General features: G+C 35.9%; 1 protein-coding gene across 2 annotated transcripts in view; it reads left to right on the plus strand.

Annotated features, from left to right (window-relative positions):
• LOC123306664 (nephrin-like) overlaps positions 1-24,839 on the plus strand; it is a 721,736-nt gene that overhangs the window by 59,695 nt on the left and 637,202 nt on the right. The gene's annotated exons all lie outside the window — the stretch shown is intronic.

Genomic DNA, 24,839 nt, shown 5'->3' on the forward strand with positions numbered 1-24,839 from the left:
GGATTTTCTATTTCGAGTGGTACTTGGGATTTTCGTGTGCCACAATTAATGCATGAAACTAATGAGATTGACCTTGTTTATGAAAACCACTCTATATATCGACCATTCAACTAGCAATTTCTCATTGAATATTCCCAACTTCCGATCGCATAATCATGTTCATTTCACATTCATGCATTTCGATTTCATTGTTCATACCTAAAAAACTCTTGCAGATGAGTTAAGTCGTTATGAACTTGGATTTTAGCACTAATATCTTTTTTATCTCATTTCTTTTGTATATCACTTTCTAGTGACAGAAACTTTCATATATTTCTTCGGAACCTACTGACAAACGTAAGCAGTGGCTGATATTCAGTCGAAAAACAAGGAACATAAATAACCTTTTCACGAATCGAGGAAGTCATAAAGTTCGAAACGATAAATAAAACAGGTAAAACTTCTTGGAGCTACCTAGACCCGGGATTACATGATGAATGAATCCTCGGGTAGTGCCTTCATTAAAGAAATTCATTCGTTTCAACATCTTGAATCGTTAACCATCGAAAAATCCTCTGTATTTTATCCTATACCTTGGTAGTGTAACAGGAATAGTATTCGGGTGACGATAATTTTCATTTATTCAGGAATTACTCGGTGTTCCTGAGGTCATTCTGAAAATGGATGTGTTGCTTCATTGACATGCTAAATTTATGTCGTTTTTTTTGCATAATTCGTATCATATCAAATAGATTCAACGACCAAGGTGATATTTATTCCGACATTCGATGGAATGCTACTTTATTATCGTTCATTATAAGGAACTTGCTTCTCTTAATAAGCTCTGAAGATCAAGAGTGTTTTTTACTGAACTAACACAAAATAACGGAGTACTATTATAAAATATCGGAGTATTTGAATCAAAGAACGAAGATCCGAAACATTAAAAAAATTTCTTATCGATGACTGGAAAGTGTTTTTTTTTAAATTCTGGGAATTACTTATTGTTGCGATATGAATATAGCAGCTCTCCTAATGTTATTCCTTGTGTTTCAGATGTTGAAAGCGAAATCTCATACTAAGGCATGCTCCCCGCAATATAGTTATCCCTTAGTCATTATATATTTTTTGCTGAAGCTTTTCGATAACTTTTCTATTTCTGGTTCCACATATGGATGAATAAGATCAGCAACTCACTATGAGAGTTTTATAATTTCTAAAAATTATAATACTCAACCACTCCAAATTCACCAGAAATACTATTTATAGGATTTTCGGAGGATTTTTGTTTCGACTTGAAGAAATATTTCATTCCAGACTTCCGTCCAACACTGTATTTGAAACGATTTATATCTAAGCCTAAATTACTTATGACAGTCATACATGCATATTCAATTGAATTGAAATATCAATTTTCAATCGGTTTTCATTATTAGGGTCATCACAATGATGAATAAAATCAAGGGAATATGAAGTGGAATAGTGTTTCGGTACTCAAGGTGACAAAAACAATATATCTAAATCATAGGAAACTATTTATCCTTATGGTTTATGGACTTATGAAGTGACAAAAATATCGAACAATATCTTACTGTGAGCTAATCAGTTAAAATATCACAAGAATATATAGAAAGTATTCGATCATAGACTCAGTCGCAAAATACCTAGAGTGAAGAGTTTCCTACAGTCGAAAATTGATTGTTTGTAATCGTGTATCGAGTTGGTATTTCTTTCGATTATACAAGGTGAGTCTTCGACTCGTACAAATATTTTAACAGTAGATTCTTGAGGTCAAAATAAACACTTTTTTTATACCATTTTCCCGATCCGGCCCTGATAAAAAGATATAACTATTTTAAGATTTCATAATGAGCTGCGCCACTCCTGGAAAAACAAAATTATCTTCAGAATAACTAGACGAGTAACTAGAGTTGTATTCAGCCAAAGTAGGTACCCACAGATTTTTTGAATTTTACAGATATATTTTAATTTTTGAATAACAAATTACTCGAAAACGGCGCATTTTACGAGAAAATATGAAGAATTCTTTTATTTTATAAAACTTCCAAATATTCATCAGATAGTGTCCAACTTAGTTTCAAGAGTTGGGTTATTCGAATTTTTGGTATTTTTATTGTATGCAATGGTCATAATGGGAGAACTGGAAGACGTGGGTAAATGAAGAACTATATTCCGAAATTCATTTCATTGGATGAAACTGCTTGTCAGATAGAACTAAAAAGAACAGTTTAATTTTTTTTGGTTTTTCAACAGCATGTATCTTTTGAACCTAATTTCTGCAAAAATGGTAAAGGAAAAAGTGTTTCTTTTGACCTCAACAATCTACTGTTGGAATATTTCTAGGAGTCAAAGACTCACCTTGTATAACGAATAATTTTTTCAATTTTTTATTGATTAATACAATTATTGAAAAAAATATTCGATGTATTGTCACTTTCGATTTGTTGTATTGGTACAGTTGGAAAAGCTGGAGATGGATGGATTGTGTATGTTTCTAATTTTTGCAGTTATATTCTATGGTGTTCCTGAGTAAGTTTCAAATACGGTTTCAGAGATTCGCATGATGAGTGCGCTGTTATTGTAGTAAATACTTTTCTGTCTATATATAGTCACCAAAGATACCTTGGTACTTGTAAGTTTTTTCACAAGAAAATTCCAGATTCTTATAACTTCTGAATCCTGAATCTCGAAGAGAAAATAGAGGTGATTTTCGCATTATTTCATTTAGTATCAATTAATTTTATATTGGTGTTGTTTGAATTCTGAGAAAGATTTTTTACGAAATTTTCCTGTTTATCCACTCGTTATTATACTGAAAATCACCGATTCATCAATTTTGCCAAGTGTGCTTTGTCAGAAAAAAAATAAATTCTCTAGTTGGAGCAAAATAATCAAATTCATGTCTTTATGATCTGGATTTCGCCAGAAATTCTTGGTCGGAATATAAAGGAATACAAATAGGTTCCTTTTAAAAATCAGCAGGTGGTCAACTACATAAAAGGCGCATACGTTATCATTTTTATGTGTTGGAATTCTGAAAATGAATTTCCTCGCTTGAAGTCCAAGGTTCTACATCTTTCCATTATAATAACATGATCGAAATCCAAAGGTTTCCAGCGACAATTTCCAATTGTATCTGTTATATAGCCCCTACATGGCAAAAATTATGCGACGGTATTTCAGTCCAATGCTCCCGTGTTCCCGAATATTTATGTGAGGATTTCATATTCCTATATTACTCAGTACCCACATTTTCGTGATTGTATAATGTATAGAACGAGAGAAGAATGAAATGTAGATACAGATGGAATGGCAATTGTCATCTTTTTCTTTTCTGATTGTATCCTTTTCTTAGAGGATAATTACATACATTCGCTTTAGGTATGGAACGGATTAAATCAAGGATCAAATACAAGCATACTACAATTTTAGATTGTCGCGGGATATGAAACGACAGGTTGTGTTTTATATTAATCTACATTGAACTTGTCATTTATCAAATCTGAAGATTTAGAAGAAATTATCTATTATATATTCAAATGCATATACAGGGTTGGGATAAAGTTTGGCCCCAAATTAATATCTTTGAAACAAAACGGGCGATATTTTTGAAATTTGGCAGCTGAGTGTAATGGACCACAATGCATCTGATGAGCATATTTTCATTAATGAGATACTTCCCGTTTAACCGGAAATGACAAAACTTTTTTTTATTTAAAAGGGACACCCTGTATATTTCTGCACATTCTGAAAGTGCACCTTGTTTCGGATCTGTCCATATCGGGTTCCATGTAAAAATTATCTGTAAAAAGAAGAAATTCAGTCTTTTTGTACATTTGAGAAAAAATCCATTCAAATAAATAAATCGTTGTTATTTGTATCCATAGTGAGAAATAAAACGAAATACTTTGTATTAGATAACTCTTTCTGCTTTTCATGACGTATTTTTCATGAAAATCTATAAAAAGAAGAAATACAGGTCTTTTACTAGTAGAAAAAATTTATTGAAAATAAAAAAAAAATCATTTTAAATGTTCGAAGTGCTTGCCATTCACCTCCTGACAATAAATTTCAAAATTACCGTCCGTTCCGTTTCAAATATATTAATTTGGTGCCAAACTTTATCTCAACCCTGGTATACATATAAGGGAAAAAACAAATATCCAATATTGAATTGAAATAATATGCCCAAGGCTCATTTAAAGCACAGCCATATTTATTATTATTGTCTCAGTTCAATAGTTTCATTGTTTCTTGTTTTTCAAAATTTTTATGCGGATGACAGTCAACTTTATCTCCGTCAAATATTAATGGCTTTACATTTTTGTCTGAGTCTTTTTCATGACTCTTCACAAAAATAATGCTTTCAGCTCAATACAAATACAACGCATAGGTACATGGATTTTTAAAATGATGTAAATTGTACCGAGTGAGTAATAAGTAAAGCACAAAATTGGTACGTCATATGTATAATCGAGGAGCGTCATACCAATAGCAATTCTAATGTCTACTCGATGTATTTGCAGAAATGTAGCAAGTACTGTGAAATATTTACATATTTTGTACCTTCGAACTCCTTCTAAACTAAACACATTTTTGACGTGAAAACAACTGAGCAAATGATTTTTGAAATAATTTATTGAAATTATATGACGTAGTGGACCTTATATAGATTCGAAAATATAGAAATCAAGTTTAGCTAGATATACATCAATAGTACCTCCTGAGAACGAAATGATATGTTTTCTTACCATATAACTGCATCCGACTACAGAATATTGAACATCTATCATTATATAATTTATCGGTGAAACATTAGAGAAATGTGATTATTCAAATATTAGATAGAGGAAATTGAGTTGATCAATTTCATATTCATAAATAAAAGATTTCCTCATTTCAGTGAATAATTTCACTAGAATTATGGAGCACCAATTTCTCAGCGATGAAGGGTTAATATTTTAATAATTTATTTCATTTGGAATGAAACATTTCTAAACACTTTGGAGGTGAACTCGTTACCATTTCGGCATTCCCTCTGTTAAGTCTTGATCATACTTTGAAATGGTACGTCAAGGTACTTCAACGTTTTTAGAAAGGAAGGTACTGACCATAAAAACATTATTTTAGTAACAACAGACATTTCCTTCGATAATTTTTCGCTGTTGGATGATGTAGTGCAGATGACAAATGTATTGCGAAAGAATCTCTTTTTCTGGCCCATTTCTTTGAAAAATCAAATAAATTTTTCCCTTCTTTCGAGTAAGTGAATTTCTTATTTTACTCGCGGAAAATAAACATCGTCAATCAATCTGTAGCGATGCTTCATTTTGGAATACGATTGAAATCGCGAAAAATTCGAGCCGATTCGTTGAGAAATATGTTCGTGGCATTAATTTCTGGTTTCCAGTATGGTCGCAATATAAATGGTAATTTCAATAATGGGAACCAATAAACACGATCAATCGCTTCTTCTGCCTTGTCGAGAATTCTGTGCCGACATCGGTTTGGCATTATAATATAATAAAAGAGAGGGCTCGATTGCTTAAAGTTCGGTATTTTCCTTCCGTATAAATCTATGTAGCATTCAACTCTGTTAACTGTTTTCTCTAGATACTTTCACAATAAACTATACAGGGTGAGGCTTTTTTTGACAGAAGATAGAAGTCATGACATGAAGTCATTCCACCACAAATTGTCTCTGTAAAATATTCATGATAGCTGAGCTACAACCCCTAGAAGTTCGACAGAATATTTCATCAAATTTCAAGTACGGGACTGTGGAAGGTGATCGAGGAAACGAAACAAAACATGAACATAGGGCTGGACAATGAATGGTTCAGTACCAAGTTCATCGGATTAGATGCATCAGGTCACTTTTGAGACAATCATAATTGTTGATACCGAAATAAGCCATCTCATTGAATCGTGTAAGTTACTTACCTAATAATGTGAAAAATTTGGCAATACCAAGTTTTTATTTTAATTCTCACGTAAAATTCGAACAGGTCATTATCCTAAAAGAAACCATATGTTTGGGTCAGACATCAGGAGATAACTTTTTTTCCATTCTTCTGCAATAATTCAGATAAAAAATAATCTAGGGACGTATTAGGATCTATTCGAATAATCATTTTCAACTTCGTCAATCATAGACAACATGGATATATTTCCGCCATTTCAATTTTGAATTTCCTCATTGCATTTTCGAATTACATTGCTTGAAATGAATCATTATACTTATATACATATCTACTTGAATGAAGAATTGATGCACACATTTTTTCTAAATATATTTAGCAGAAAAATCATTATATTGATGACTTGAATGAAGAACTGATTCAGAAAATATAAACAAAATTTATCCGAAAATATTATGCAGGAAGAATTTTCTATTCTCCTTTTTTGAGAAAGTGTTGATATATCGAATTTGTCGGCATACCATTTGATTTGGAAAACCATTAACATCTGCGAAATTCTTGTTTTAAAAAAACAAGTTTTTCCGTAATTATTTTGCATGCCCATTTTAGAAAGTTCTTCTGATAGCACATTTGAATAGCCTTTGAGAAATACTATCATAGGGATGATTACTATCATAGGGATGATTCACTTTTCAATTCTGCTCACAACATCTCAAAACAATGCTATTACAGAGATGTGGGAATGAAGCTATAAAAATGACTTTTATGAAATAATCCAAATTTCTGTCGTTTTCGATATATTAATAGTCGATAGTTGGGTAACACCATTGCTGTGCGGCCTACCGAATGCTCGCCATCAACTGATATGTATTAATATATTGTGTGGTCTGCTGTACTGTTCGTGAGAAAATAATCGAAAAAACTCCGACTCCTAATAGGATGTGATAAGACGCAATAACAACACTTTGAACATTACATTGTAATAGATGTTATCGCAATGTATAGACATAATTTATATTTATGAACTGAGAATATGTCTTTGTGAAGAGGAAGGCAATGACATTGATTTATGTTCTGTTGACGATCATATTTTATTTATCTAGAATGCAACACAACCTATATCCAGAATAGCTGCCAGGAGATGATAAGGACAGTCATTCATCTTTATAATACGAAAGGAAAGGATATGAACTTGAAGATCGGGATTGTCAATGGAAGGTTGTCATTGTAGACTTCATTTACATTCTCACCTATGAAGAATAAGACTATAGATACTGATAGATGCATAACCAGAACCTGTTTCATTAATGTTCCAAAATTGGCATCGAAGGTCTGAACTCATATAATGTTGAAACAAAATTTTCAATTTGGCAGATTTCATTCAACGTTTTTCTCCGAGTTTTTCTCACTTTATTCACACACCGACAAAATTTGAAAATTACGAGTAAGCAGTAATCGAAAGTAACTGAGTAATTATTTGAATTTCAGGACAATATATGGTTAGTTAGTTCGTTTTTTCAGTAATATTTATCTCTCACTCATCCATATTTTCATGTTAATTCACTTCCTTGTAACTATACAGGCTATTTCATGAAAAGTGTCAACTAGAAGAATTTGGAGAAACGCTATAGGATCTATACAACTGAAATATTCTCGTATTTGGGGTACTTCTGGTTACAACTTTGATATTTCAATTCTGACAACCTATGTTTTATTATATGTGAGCATAAACTTAAGATTAGCCGGCTAAACTTAGGTTTAGCTTCGGGTATTTGCTAATATTAGTTTCTTCTATCTTTAGCCGGCTAAACTTGTGTATTCACATCCCATCGGCTAAAAATGTAGAAGCTAATAGAAATGAAGAAAACTATTGGCAAGGCTTGAGGGGCGAAAATTTACGGCAATTTTGAAAATGTGAAGAAATAGTAACATAATCAAACTATTAATGCAATGCATTTTTTGTATGAATTTTACATATTTTTACTACTAGAAAAGCATTCTGTTAAGCAATTGAGAATAAACATATATGGTTCTACTGTGTTTCAACGTAATCTTATTAGTGAATCTAAAAATCTAAATGCCTCATGACAAAATTCGAGACGAACATGCTATTTTGAGTGTGAGGGAAAACTTTAGGGTTATCTTTCATCTTGTTATTATTCATAATTTGCAAGGGAATTGAATGAGCAAAAAGAGAAAATGAAGACAATAATGATGTCGCGAACTTCCTCATCAAAGACCAAAGGTCAAATTCTGGGGAAATTTAAATAGCAGTACCCAATATTGTCTGTAGCTAACCGGACTATTTGGCTGATAAGCTTTACGCTGAATGCACTTGAATCGTTCGCCATTCATCAAGAATAGTGACATTTGGAATCGGTGTGTTCAATGACTTGGGAAGAAATTTTTAACAAAATCAGCTAGAAAAAGTGTGAATATTTTTATATTCACGGTTCTTTTGTGCGAAAGTGTCGATTGGAGAGAAATTGCAACACTATAAACTATCGTTTCTATTTCCTAGAAAATTTTTCCATAAATCCAATTATTGAATGGTAGGGAAAATATACTTTTGTTCGCAAAAAAAAATTCTCTATGTCTAGTATCCTATATTTCATTTTCTTGTAAGGTCATATTCTGGTTTTTCACAGGACAATTGATTATCCACGTTCCTATTGTCCTGTGGACACCAGTATATCTAACTTCTGTATGTGAATTAATTATAAAAAGTTTAGACTCAATTTGAAGAGCGTTAATCTTCTAAACACATGAAAATAACTCATCAAATGTTAAGTTAAAAACCTATGGGCGTTATGTAGCGAACACTCAATACCATAGCGCTCAATACATTCAATTCAATCGAATCAAGAAATCGCCAAAATTTGATATAGCAAAAATAGTCTTATTTTTATTATGTACCTACCATATCAAATTTTGGCGATTTCTTCATGTATGAGAATGTGTTTTATTTTTTTAACCGGAAACGGTGGCTCGTAGAGCAAAATGTCAAGTGACCGAATTTGCTCCAAATTAAGTAGGTATTTGAATAGTTATTTTTATTGTCGAAAAAACCAGTAGCGTATCATTTTTTTATCTGAAAATATTCTGGCTCGCTGTAGTACGGAGGCCACTGGTAGAATAAAAAAGAAATGATATTATGTAAAAAGTGCTCCTTGACGCTCAAAACCTATGTCTCAATTTTCATAAAAATATTTCAAGCAGTGTGAAAGTTATTAATAAAAAACATTTTTTTTTCTACAATTTTAACACCCCGTCTCGGAGAGGAAACATTTCTCGGCATATGTTTATATGACAAACTAGGGCCTATTTTTGATGTAAAATACGTGGTTAAAATTTCTTGGTTACGATCTGGACCACCTGGTATATTTATCTCTCAACTTAATATGATCTGAAAATGATTATAGAGCTATTCTCCTTCGCAATTCACTACATCTAAATAATAGCTAGTACAACATAATATTCCGAAAATATCGAATTTTTAATATAATATAAGAATGACTAGCTGACCCGGCAAACGTTGTTTTGCCATATAAATAATTTCCATGTTGTATCATAAAAAAATAGAAATTAAAAATTTTGTCTAAAAAATAAAAAAAAATTTAGGGGTGGACTACCCCTAACATTTAGGGGGATGAAAAATAGATGTTGGCCGATTCTCATAGATAGCTGACCCGGCAAACGTTGTTTTGCCATATAAATAATTTCCTAATGATTAAATTACTAAAATGGCTATTAAAAAATAAGGGTTGATCGTAGAAGGGTGAAAATTGAGGATTGTATGTATTTTTGTATGTTGTATCATAAAAAAATAGAAATTGAAAATTTTGTCTAAAAAATACAAAAAAAAATTTAGGGGTGGACTACCCCTAACATTTAGGGGGATGAAAAATAGATATTGGCCGACTCTCATAGATACCGGATAAGCACAAAAAATTTCATCAAAATCGGTCAAGCCGTTTCGGAGGAGTATGGTAACGAAAACTATGACACGAGAATTTTATATATTAGAAGATTGCAACAGCGCAGTTGACTTCGAACTCGGGTTTGAATAATTTTTTGCTTCCTCCACTAAGGTTTTTCGAATAATTATCATATAATTTCAGAATTGTGATGTGGAAATGATTTATATAGAACCTGTATTATACCTATCTATACATTGTACAGGGTGTTTCACTAGCGGTTGGACTGGAGAGCTTAAAAGTGGATGAGGGTCATCTACGCCTTTCAGAAAAGCTTTTTTGTAACCAAAGGCCATTAGTTTCGGAGAAGCTGGGTGATTTATGGATTTCGGCTCAAATTTTCGATAATAATCATTCACCACTAGCCTATGGCCAACCACTCCTGGAACATCCTGTATATAGGGTCATTTTATCCCAAACTCGATCAAATCTAAACGAAAAACGACTAACGGTATTTTCGTTCTTATTGTATTAGTGTCGAGAAAATCTAAAATAATTTAACCCGGCAATAGCAGAAATAGCTGTAAACTTCGTTTTCCAAATGGTATATGCAATGAATAATCCCATGCATACAGGGATGATCAGAAGGATGTTCATAGCCACTGGCACTCTTTTTTGAGGAACTCTTATTGATGTTATATTGAAGTTTTTTTCCTTAATTTAACAAAGAAGTTTTACAGGGTGTTCAAAAAAACATGCCGATTTCGATTTGAGTTTTTATCACTAACTTTCTTCCAATTGGAAAACCTCCGATCACTATCAGAAGATCGAAACCCATGCAAGAATTTACGTGGGAGAGAGAATGAAGAAATTTAGCTCAGGTATTTTGAATATCCGATTTATTTGCATTAGAGGTAAGAAATCTTCACATGCATGTATGATGAAATACCCTGTATAGCTGAATTCAGACCAATATAATATACCTATCTATCTTTATCAGAAGTCACAGTAGGAAAAACAGTAGTTCCTCGTTAAATATGCATTAATAATTCTGATATTTATTCAAATGAGCGAAAAATATAGCTTTCCTCTAACAGCTTTAATGCAAATTAGGTTTTATAGAAGAAGTGTGAATAAATTGCGGTGGACAGCCGACACTGAAGGCGTCCAATGCGGAAAATTTGCATCGTTATATATCTTATTGAAAATGAAAAACACTACTCAATTGAGATTATTTGGAATAACAGTTCTTCGTATTGAATGTTCCGCTCTCTGCTAGAAGCTACGCTGATACAACTTATGTTGATCATCTCACCGACTGCAATTTCATCAAAGTATTGGTTTGCGTCTATTCGGACGCTGAACGGGAAAATAATATTTGAGTAGGTAAAAGGGTAAGTATTGAATTGATGTGGCCGATAATCGATACTTGATGAACATCCATAATTTGGCTGAAAAAATTACATACATGATTTTCACAAAAATGAGTTGTCAAAACACGATACGTGTTTCGCTATCACAGAAGCATCTTCAGGTGGGTAATGGTAAACATATAATTTGTTCCTAGTTCGATAGTGTAAGGTTGAAAACCGAACTACATGGTCAAGCACCTGTTTCACTTTGTAAATCAAACTTTTCAGCAAACGCCGTCAGTGGCACATAAATTTTGAGTAGAGAACCTGTCGTACCTAGGAAAATTTTATTATTAAAGTATCCACCTCCAGAATGTCAGACAAAGTGAGGTTTGCACAAATTCTGAATAAGGTTATAGTCTAACACACCCTATGCGTAGGCTGGGCAGAATTGGTGATACTTGAACTACAACTTTTTAACCCAACGAGATAAAGGAAAATGAATGTACTATTCATGTCGCCTTTATTTGAGAAACTCTATTTTCTTCTTCTTTTGAGTTACAAGCCAAAATTTAAATTTGGGCGATTTCAAATTTGGTCGATATTTCCGTTTCTGTTTGTGCTAGGATGTTGAAATGAAGACATTATACAGACCCTTTTTTGATAGCAATCTAGTGAGATGTATTTTTTCTTATGAAAACAGTAGTTTAAAATGACTTATGATATATTTATGAAACTTAAAAAAAAATTTCAATTCTTCCTGAGTCATTTTAAACCACTGTTTTCATAAGAAAAAACACAACTTTATGTTATAGCTCAGCAAATAACCTGTAGAAAAAAATCATAGTACGCCACTGGATTGTTATAAAAAAAGTGTCTCTATAATGTTTTCATCTCAACATCCTAGCTCAAACAGAAACGGAGATAATGACCAAAGTTGAAATTTTAATTTTGACCTATAACTCGAAAACAAAAGAAGATAGAGTAATGCAGTTGATGGCATTATTAGTTTTTCGAAAAATGACGACCGTAATGTGCCTTGCATTTTCCCCTATCTCTTTAGGTTGAAAAAACTCTTATTCAGGTATCACCAATTTTGCCCACCTTGTACCTAGGCAAGTATTAGAGTGTATCTGGGACACAGATACATTTCTAAAATAATTCTATACCTACGGTTTAGCGAGAAAAATTTTTCAATACTACGAAAAACTAAATTTTAATCACTCTTCGGATAAAAAGATATATTTCGTAGACATTGGTATCTACGCATTATTCCAATTTAGCATTATATTGTTTCATTCGAGTTTATATCATTCAAGCACTCAGCAGAAATCGTTTTTCTATGTATGTATTATTCAACTATGAATGAAATTAGATAGAATGACGCTCGGAATAACGGGTAAGTAAGATTTAGGAAAATATGGATTTTTTGTACATATTGAATATTCATTATGTGAACTGACTTCGGAGAAAGATATCACCTGTTTTTTAGCCTAAGATTTGATAATTTTAAACGAATTCATAGCTCAATAATACATTTTTCAAATTTAATTTTCAGGCAGCGTACTTGAACACTTGGTGTGTGCATTGAAAATTATAACTGAATAAATTAGCAGGACTGTATACCGGTGTGAACCTAGCAGACCGTTTCCAGCAGACCGTTCGACGGAAACACCCGAACGCGGTGACCAGTGGCGTACAGCCAAAATTTTATAACACGGAAACTATTCGCCGGAGCATAACTATATTTGGAATGTAGGATCTTTATATCGATGTGATTACCCACAAAAAAAATCAGCGACTCGCATAGGGATCCAGGGGGTGATTCGTCATCCCTTATATTTCGAAATTCGATAACACGGAAACTATTCGCCGGAGCATAACCATATTTGGAATGTAGGATCTTTATATCGATGTGATTACCCACAAAAAAAATCAGCAACTCGCATAGGGATCCAGGGGGTGTTTCGTCATCCCCTAAACTTCAAAATTGTATAACGCGGAAACTATTCGCCGGAGCATAACCATATTTGGAATGTAGGATCTTTATATCGATGTGATTACCCACAAAAAAAATCAGCGACTCGCATAGGGATCCAGGGGGTGATTCGTCATCCCTTATATTTCGAAATTCGATAACACGGAAACTATTCGCCGGAGCATAACCATATTTGGAATGTAGGATCTTTATATCGATGTGATTACCCACAAAAAAAATCAGCAACTCGCATAGGGATCCAGGGGGTGTTTCGTCATCCCCTAAACTTCAAAATTGTATAACGCGGAAACTATTCGCCGGAGCATAACCATATTTGGAATGTAGGATCTTTATATCGATGTGATTACCCACAAAAAAAATCAGCGACTCGCATAGGGATCCAGGGGGTGATTCGTCATCCCTTATATTTCGAAATTCGATAACACGGAAACTATTCGCCGGAGCATAACCATATTTGGAATGTAGGATCTTTATATCGATGTGATCACCCACAAAAAAAATCAGCGACTAGCATAGGGATCCAGGGGGTGATTCGTCATCCCCTAAACTTCAGAATTTTATAACACGGAAACTATTCGCCGGAGCATAACCATATTTGGAATGTAGGATCTCTATATCCATGTGATTAACCACAAAAAAAAATCAGCGACTCGCATAGGGATCCAGGGGGTGACTCGTCATCCCTTATATTTCGAAATTCGATAACACGGAAACTATTCGCCGGAGCATAACCATATTTGGAATGTAGGATCTCTATATCAATGTGATTAACCACAAAAAAAATCAGCGACTCGCATAGGGATCCAGGGGGTGTTTCGTCATCCCCTAAACTTCAAAATTTTATAACGCGGAAACTATTCGCCGGAGCATAACCATATTTGGAATGTAGGATCTCTATATCGATGCGATTAACCACAAAAAAAATCAGCGACTCGCATAGGGATCCAGGGGGTGATTCGTCATCCCTTATATTTCGAAATTCGATAACACGGAAACTATTCGCCGGAGCATAACCATATTTGGAATGTAGGATCTCTATATCCATGTGATTAACCACAAAAAAAATCAGCGACTCGCATAGGGATCCAGGGGGTGATTCGTCATCCCTTATATTTCGAAATTCGATAACACGGAAACTATTCGCCGGAGCATAACCATATTTGGAATGTAGGATCTCTATATCAATGTGATTAACCACAAAAAAAATCAGCGACTCGCATAGGGATCCAGGGGGTGTTTCGTCATCCCCTAAACTTCAAAATTTTATAACGCGGAAACTATTCGCCGGAGCATAACCATATTTGGAATGTAGGATCTCTATATCCATGTGATTAACCACAAAAAAAATCAGCGACTCGCATAGGGATCCAGGGGGTGACTCGTCATCCCTTATATTTCGAAATTCGATAACACGGAAACTATTCGCCGGAGCATAACCATATTTGGAATGTAGGATCTCTATATCGATGTGATTAACCACAAAAAAAAATCAGCGACTCGCATAGGGATCCAGGGGGTGATTCGTCATCCCCTAAACTTCAAAATTTTATAACGCGGAAACTATTCGCCGGAGCATAACCATATTTGGAATGTAGGATCTTTATATCGATGTGATCACCCACAAAAAAAATCAGCGACTCGCATAGGGATCCAGGGGGTGATTCGTCATCCCCTAAACTTCAGAATTTTATAACACGGAAACTATTCGCCGGAGCATAACCATATTTGGAATGTAGGATCTCTATATCCATGTGATTAACCACAAAAAAAATCAGCGACTCGCATAGGGATCCAGGGGGTGACTCGTCATCCCTTATATTTCGAAATTCGATAACACGGAAACTATTCGCCGGAGCATAACCATATTTGGAATGTAGGATCTCTATATCGATGTGATTAACCACAAAAAAAAATCAGCGACTCGCATAGGGATCCAGGGGGTGATTCGTCATCCCCTAAACTTCAGAATTTTATAACACGGAAACTATTCGCCGGAGCATAACCATATTTGGAATGTAGGATCTTTATATCGATGTGATTACCCACAAAAAAAATCAGCGACTCGCATAGGGATCCAGGGGGTGATTCGTCATCCCTTATATTTCGAAATTCGATAACACGGAAACTATTCGCCGGAGCATAACCATATTTGGAATGTAGGATCTTTATATCGATGTGATTACCCACAAAAAAAATCAGCGACTCGCATTGGGATCCAGGGGGTGATTCGTCATCCCTTATATTTCGAAATTCGATAACACGGAAACTATTCGCCGGAGCATAACCATATTTGGAATGTAAGATCTTTATATCGATGTGATTACCCACAAAAAAAATCAGCGACTCGCATAGGGATCCAGGGGGTGATTCGTCATTCCCTAAACTTCAGAATTTTATAACACGGAAACTATTCGCCGGAGCATAACCATATTTGGAATGTAGGATCTCTATATCGATTTGATTAACCACAAAGAAAATCAGCGACTCGCATAGGGATCCAGGGGGTGTTTCGTCATCCCCTAAACTTCAAAATTTTATAACGCGGAAACTATTCGCCGGAGCATAACCATATTTGGAATGTAGGATCTTTATATCGATGTGATTACCCACAAAAAAAATCAGCGACTCGCATTGGGATCCAGGGGGTGATTCGTCATCCCTTATATTTCGAAATTCGATAACACGGAAACTATTCGCCGGAGCATAACCATATTTGGAATGTAGGATCTCTATATCGATGTGATTACCCACAAAAAAAAATCAGCGACTTGCATAGGGATCCAGGGGGTGATTCGTCATCCCTTATATTTCGAAATTCGATAACACGGAAACTATTCGCCGGAGCATAACCATATTTGGAATGTAGGATCTCTATATCGATGTGATTAACCACAAAAAAAATCAGCGACTCGCATAGGGATCCAGGGGGTGTTTCGTCATCCCCTAAACTTCAAAATTTTATAACGCGGAAACTATTCGCCGGAGCATAACCATATTTGGAATGTAGGATCTTTATATCGATGTGATCACCCACAAAAAAAATCAGCGACTAGCATAGGGATCCAGGGGGTGATTCGTCATCCCCTAAACTTCAGAATTTTATAACACGGAAACTATTCGCCGGAGCATAACCATATTTGGAATGTAGGATCTCTATATCCATGTGATTAACCACAAAAAAAAATCAGCGACTCGCATAGGGATCCAGGGGGTGACTCGTCATCCCTTATATTTCGAAATTCGATAACACGGAAACTATTCGCCGGAGCATAACCATATTTGGAATGTAGGATCTCTATATCAATGTGATTAACCACAAAAAAAATCAGCGACTCGCATAGGGATCCAGGGGGTGTTTCGTCATCCCCTAAACTTCAAAATTTTATAACGCGGAAACTATTCGCCGGAGCATAACCATATTTGGAATGTAGGATCTCTATATCGATGCGATTAACCACAAAAAAAATCAGCGACTCGCATAGGGATCCAGGGGGTGATTCGTCATCCCTTATATTTCGAAATTCGATAACACGGAAACTATTCGCCGGAGCATAACCATATTTGGAATGTAGGATCTCTATATCCATGTGATTAACCACAAAAAAAATCAGCGACTCGCATAGGGATCCAGGGGGTGATTCGTCATCCCTTATATTTCGAAATTCGATAACACGGAAACTATTCGCCGGAGCATAACCATATTTGGAATGTAGGATCTCTATATCAATGTGATTAACCACAAAAAAAATCAGCGACTCGCATAGGGATCCAGGGGGTGTTTCGTCATCCCCTAAACTTCAAAATTTTATAACGCGGAAACTATTCGCCGGAGCATAACCATATTTGGAATGTAGGATCTCTATATCCATGTGATTAACCACAAAAAAAATCAGCGACTCGCATAGGGATCCAGGGGGTGACTCGTCATCCCTTATATTTCGAAATTCGATAACACGGAAACTATTCGCCGGAGCATAACCATATTTGGAATGTAGGATCTCTATATCGATGTGATTAACCACAAAAAAAAATCAGCGACTCGCATAGGGATCCAGGGGGTGATTCGTCATCCCCTAAACTTCAAAATTTTATAACGCGGAAACTATTCGCCGGAGCATAACCATATTTGGAATGTAGGATCTTTATATCGATGTGATCACCCACAAAAAAAATCAGCGACTCGCATAGGGATCCAGGGGGTGATTCGTCATCCCCTAAACTTCAGAATTTTATAACACGGAAACTATTCGCCGGAGCATAACCATATTTGGAATGTAGGATCTCTATATCCATGTGATTAACCACAAAAAAAATCAGCGACTCGCATAGGGATCCAGGGGGTGACTCGTCATCCCTTATATTTCGAAATTCGATAACACGGAAACTATTCGCCGGAGCATAACCATATTTGGAATGTAGGATCTCTATATCGATGTGATTAACCACAAAAAAAAATCAGCGACTCGCATAGGGATCCAGGGGGTGATTCGTCATCCCCTAAACTTCAGAATTTTATAACACGGAAACTATTCGCCGGAGCATAACCATATTTGGAATGTAGGATCTTTATATCGATGTGATTACCCACAAAAAAAATCAGCGACTCGCATAGGGATCCAGGGGGTGATTCGTCATCCCTTATATTTCGAAATTCGATAACACGGAAACTATTCGCCGGAGCATAACCATATTTGGAATGTAGGATCTTTATATCGATGTGATTACCCACAAAAAAAATCAGCGACTCGCATTGGGATCCAGGGGGTGATTCGTCATCCCTTATATTTCGAAATTCGATAACACGGAAACTATTCGCCGGAGCATAACCATATTTGGAATGTAAGATCTTTATATCGATGTGATTACCCACAAAAAAAATCAGCGACTCGCATAGGGATCCAGGGGGTGATTCGTCATTCCCTAAACTTCAGAATTTTATAACACGGAAACTATTCGCCGGAGCATAACCATATTTGGAATGTAGGATCTCTATATCGATTTGATTAACCACAAAGAAAATCAGCGACTCGCATAGGGATCCAGGGGGTGTTTCGTCATCCCCTAAACTTCAAAATTTTATAACGCGGAAACTATTCGCCGGAGCATAACCATATTTGGAATGTAGGATCTTTATATCGATGTGATTACCCACAAAAAAAATCAGCGACTCGCATTGGGATCCAGGGGGTGATTCGTCATCCCTTATATTTCGAAATTCGATAACACGGAAACTATTCGCCGGAGCATAACCATATTTGGAATGTAGGATCTCTATATCGATGTGATTACCCACAAAAAAAATCAGCGACTTGCATAGGGATCCAGGGGGTGATTCGTCATCCCTTATATTTCGAAATTCGATAACACGGAAACTATTCGCCGGAGCATAACCATATTTGGAATGTAGGATCTCTATATCGATGTGATTAACCACAAAAAAAATCAGCGACTCGCATAGGGATCCAGGGGGTGTTTCGTCATCCCCTAAACTTCAAAATTTTATAACGCGGAAACTATTCGCCGGAGCATAACCATATTTGGAATGTAGGATCTCTATATCGATGTGATTAACCACAAAAAAAAATCAGCGACTCGCATAGGGATCCAGGGGGTGATTCGTCATCCCCTAAACTTCAGAATTTTATAACACGGAAACTATTCGCCGGAGCATAACCATATTTGGAATGTAGGATCTTTATATCGATGTGATTACCCACAAAAAAAATCAGCGACTCGCATTGGGATCCAGGGGGTGATTCGTCATCCCTTATATTTCGAAATTCGATAACACGGAAACTATTCGCCGGAGCATAACCATATTTGGAATGTAAGATCTTTATATCGATGTGATTACCCACAAAAAAAATCAGCGACTCGCATAGGGATCCAGGGGGTGATTCGTCATCCCCTAAACTTCAGAATTTTATAACACGGAAACTATTCGCCGGAGCATAACCATATTTGGAATGTAGGATCTCTATATCGATGTGATTAACCACAAAGAAAATCAGCGACTCGCATAGGGATCCAGGGGGTGTTTCGTCATCCCCTAAACTTCAAAATTTTATAACGCGGAAACTATTCGCCGGAGCATAACCATATTTGGAATGTAGGATCTCTATATCGATGTGATTAACCACAAAAAAAATCAGCGACTCGCATAGGGATCCAGGGGGTGATTCGTCATCCCCTAAACTTCAGAATTTTATAACACGGAAACTATTCGCCGGAGCATAACCATATTTGGAATGTAGGATCTTTATATCGATGTGATTACCCACAAAAAAAATCAGCAACTCGCATAGGCATCCAGGGGGTGTTTCGTCAACCCCTAAACTTCAAAATTGTATAACGCGGAAACTATTCGCCGGAGCATAACCATATTTGGAATGTAGGATCTTTATATCGATGTGATTACCCACAAAAAAAATCAGCAACTCGCATAGGGATCCAGGGGGTGTTTCGTCATCCCGTATATTTCGAAATTCGATAACACGGAAACTATTCGCCGGAGCATAACCATATTTGGAATGTAGGATCTCTATATCGATGTGATTAACCACAAAAAAAATCAGCGACTCGCATTGGGATCCAGGGGGTGATTCGTCATCCCCTAAACTTCAAAATTTTATAACGCGGAAACTATTCGCCGGAGCATAACCATATTTGGAATGTAGGATCTCTATATCGATGTGATTAACCACAAAAAAAATCAGCAACTCGCATAGGGATCCAGGGGGTGATTCGTCATCCCTTATATTTCGAAATTCGATAACACGGAAACTATTCGCCGGAGCATAACCATATTTGGAATGTAGGATCTCTATATCGATGTGATTAACCACAGAAAAAATCAGCAACTCGCATAGGGATCCAGGGGGTGATTCGTAATCCCGTATATTTCGAAATTCGATAACACGGAAACTATTCGCCGGAGCATAACCATATTTGGTATGTAGGATCGTTATATCGATGTGATCAATCACACAAAAAATCAGCGATATAAAGATCTGAAATTCCAAATATGGTTATGCTCCGGCGAATAGGTTCCGTGTTATCGAATTTCGAAATATACGGGATTACGAATCACCCCCTGGATCCCTATGCGAGTCGCTGATTTTTTTTGTGGTTAATCACATCGATATAGAGATCCTACATTCCACATATGGTTATGCTCCGGCGAATAGTTTCCGCGTTATAAAATTTTGAAGTTTAGGGGATGACGAATCACCCCCTGGATCCCAATGCGAGTCGCTGATTTTTTTTGTGGTTAATCACATCGATATAGAGATCCTACATTCCAAATATGGTTATGCTCCGGCGAATAGTTTCCGTGTTATCGAATTTCGAAATATAAGGGATGACGAATCACCCCCTGGATCCCTATGCGAGTTGCTGATTTTTTTTGTGGTTAATCACATCGATATAGAGATCCTACATTCCAAATATGGTTATGCTCCGGCGAATAGTTTCCGCGTTATAAAATTTTGAAGTTTAGGGGATGACGAAACACCCCCTGGATCCCTATGCGAGTCGCTGATTTTTTTTGTGGTTAATCACATGGATATAGAGATCCTACATTCCAAATATGGTTATGCTCCGGCGAATAGTTTCCGTGTTATAAAATTCTGAAGTTTAGGGGATGACGAATCACCCCCTGGATCCCTATGCGAGTCGCTGATTTTTTGTGTGGTTAATCACATTGATATAGAGATCCTATATTCCAAATATGGTTATGCTCCGGCGAATAGTTTCCGTGTTATAAAATTCTGAAGTTTAGGGGATGACGAATCACCCCCTGGATCCCTATGCGAGTCGCTGATTTTTTTTGTGGGTAATCACATCGATATAAAGATCCTACATTCCAAATATAGTTATGCTCCGGCGAATAGTTTCCGTGTTATAAAATTTTGGCTGTACGCCACTGGTCACCGCGTTCGGGTGTTTCCGTCGAACGGTCTGCTGGAAACGGTCTGCTAGGTTCACACCGGTGGACTGTATACTCAAAAATGAATTTGATATATGATCCTCCTTCTTTCGTTTCTCTTTTGGAACAAGAGTGTCAACGAAGTGAAAACTGAATTTGATTGAAAAAAATATATGTTTTTCAATTCTGAAAACAAAAATTCCAAAAAATATAGATTTCGATATTTTGAACATAAATCTCAATATTTTGAGTTCTGTGTTGTTAATCTGCGAATTGGCAGTGACATTTCGGCTATTGGGAGTAGGTAAACGAGTCCACAAAATTCATCGAAATCAGACTACACGTTTTTAAGTTATGGATATCGATAATTTAAAACGGAATCCATAAATTACCCTGTATCTCTGAATCTAATGGCCTTTGCGTACAAAAGACGCAGCTTTTCTGAAAGGCCTAGATGACCCTCATTAACCATTAGGCTATGGCCAACTGCTCGTGAAACATCCTGTATATCTCGGAAACAATATATTTTTTTTGTTTAGTTATGTGTGCGATAAAGGTACAACTGATCGAAGTTGACCGCTCCACTGTTTCAGAAAAGATAGATTTAAAATATATGTCAGAGTTGTTCAATAAATCATTTGAGTAACATATTTGGATGTAACATACCTCGTAGGTTAGTTAACACTTGCAAAATCGAAGAATCGTTTGCACTTAAAAGTTAACTGACCTGTTATGTGGTGTTGTGGCAATGATGTGCGCTGATCAGGAATTTTTTCTCGTTGATAGAGTAAATCAAAGGTAAATTGTTTATTTACAAAAATATGTATACTGAGCAAAGCGGGTTTTCGATACGTAAGAAAGTAGTGTTATACCGAGCAAGCTGGAATCGAGAGTGGAATCATCCATTGATCATGCCGGTCTCTCTTTTGGGCTGGAATTTTGTAACATATACTTAGGTATATACACGTAGAGAATACTTATTGTTATCTCGAGTGTTATCTCTATATGCAAATAACAGAATCTTAGTAGATTCTGTTATTGTTATTATTCCAGTGTTAGTGCCCTGGAATGTTTGAATCTATAGTCTATTGGCTACACACAGTGCCTAGGTTCAACAGGTGCCTTGATTTGAAGCCATATTTTATTCGGTATTTCGTTGTCTTTTTGTTTTTTTCCTGTCTCATTTCCATTTTCTTTTTCAGGTGAGTGCACATATTTACACCTGCAAGTATAATTTACCGATATCATTGAGTAAGTTCTTCGGTAAGTTCTTTAGTTTCTTCACCTAATACCCATGAAAGTTTCTCTCATCATTGTTATCGCGGAATTTATGGCAAAATAGTTATTTCCAATGCAATGTAAGAAGTCATACCTACTTATATTCTCCAAAATTTAAAGATGACCCAAACAGTGAGGAGGGTTTTAAGGATGAGGATGAAACTGTATGAAAATTCTGCACGAGTACAACATTTTCTTTTCAATTTCGAATCACATATTCTCTTCAATTTTTTATGTATAATTTATTGATTTTTTTAGTTATCGCTCTGAACTTAATGATAATTTACAACTGTAACTACCTTTATTAACGGTACGACGGGTACGCACATCATATATAGGTATGTAAGAAGGAGAAAAATATTCCCGAATGCACGTATTTCCCTAAAAAATCGCAGTGGAATGAACGAATACAAAAACATACATACCTACGTTGTATACACTCAGGAAGACTCCCATTTTTTTTTTCAATTTCAATTGGTGCTTTTTGGTTAGCTTCTGCCTGTTTGCACCCTTCACTGCCCTTATTCAAGGCCGGCTTAACGTTAAGTCATACTTATTTCAGTCGTGGCTATATTAACCGCTTTAGAAATCAGAGAAATAAGTAAGCCTCAACCGGCCTTAACTCCTGAAGCATAAATATATACATGGAATGAAAATTGCAGTGCTACCAATGCATTTGTTCGAGGACCCACATTCGATAGTTCTGTGTCTAGCGCGACACTATCCCCTGCATTCATAATCAAACCTAAAGTCGTTTTAATTTTAAAGCTTCCTTTACCCCTACTAAAAGTGACGCTGAAAGAACCTTTGAGCTCAAAGTGATTATAAATTTGCTTATGAAATTGGACGTTAAAAATGACACTTTAGTGTAATTTAAGGAAGCTTAAAGTGACTTTGAATTCCATTATGAAACTGGACGTAAGGTAGTGGCGTTACATAGATAAAAAGTGTATACTTCCTATCTTTTTGCATTGAAAATTGATGTGACAACAATGTCCGAGTCAAATATCTCAATTGCAATTGGCGACACAAAGCAACTATCTCACTCCATACAACAAATGTTTATTTTCCAATCCTTGTATTTATTTTCCAAGCCTTAGAGTTAGGCCTGCCTTATAACGTGAGTTCAAAAAAATTCGTAGCCAAGTAGGCCATGGAATTTTGAGGGTTGATGTTTGTTGACTGAAAGTATATCTTTCCTTGAATTACTTAATCTTTCCAAAATGTGAACAATGATGAATTTAACCTATATATCGTAATTTTATATGGAGAGTGGAAAGGCACTTTTTAAGATAAGTTTTCTGTTAACTTCACCAAACATGCCAAAAGCATGTCTCTCATTGAGAGAGATCACAAGAATCCTTTTCTTGGGTCGACCACTTCCTTGTTTTCTTGAGCATACTTGTTTCGTCAACACATCTCAAAATAGTACTTTGGAAAGATTGATAATAATCTGCAGCAACATTGGGACATTTCTATGAAGTCGCTGGAATATTCAAGAATATTTTTCCACTCTCCTTCTATTTTATCCTCACTTTTGAAGTATGATTCAATAGTAGGTCAATGGTTTCTGTATGTCCGTAAAAACCATTTTTATAATTTGCCGATGACTTTAATTCAACAATAATCCGGAATGCTCACTTGACAGTTCATCTGAAAAATGGTACAGCACAAGCTAAGAATTACGTTTAGACATGAAATATCCACGTTCTAAATTCAATAACCTACTTGATCATTAAACATTTCTTGTAATTTAAAATAATATTATATATGGTATTAAATGTGAACAAATACTACTGGATACGGAACTTCTCTATAGAAAAGCTTCTTTCTTGTCGTGGAGTCGTCTCACCTCAAAATTTACAAACCCAAGAACCATCTTCTACTCTTGAGGGACCGATTGGTGAGTTTTCTTGACAAGTATTTGGTTTTGCATGATTCACAGCACGGGTTCAGAGAACGCAGGTCGACAAGTACGGCGATGGTTGAGATGCTTGATGCGGTGGCTGAGGCATTCAATAAGCGGGAGGATGTGGAGCTTACGTGCGTGGACCTCAGCAAGGCTTTTGACAGCGTCTGTCATGAGATTCTGCTGAGTAAGCTTTGGTATTTCGGTGTGCGAGGCAAGGCGTACAAAATCTTAACCTCATACCTGAAGCAGAGATATCAAGTGGTAAAATGGGACAATGTTATTTCTAACATGAAAGAAATTACTACGGGAGTACCTCAAGGTTCCATTCTTGGCCCAATATTATTTATAATATATACAAACGACTTACACGTAAATCTTACATCGGATAAAGAATGCAGTTATGCTGACGATATTGCTTTCATGAATAGTTCAAGAACTAAGGACCAACTTGAGCTTAAGACAGCGGCAACACTCTCGGAGGCTCGGACATGGTTCGCGTCAAATGGTCTACTGCTGAACGAAAATAAAACACA

The sequence above is a fragment of the Coccinella septempunctata genome, chromosome 2 (genome assembly GCF_907165205.1).
Source record: "Coccinella septempunctata chromosome 2, icCocSept1.1, whole genome shotgun sequence".
Classification (NCBI taxonomy): domain Eukaryota; kingdom Metazoa; phylum Arthropoda; class Insecta; order Coleoptera; family Coccinellidae; genus Coccinella; species Coccinella septempunctata.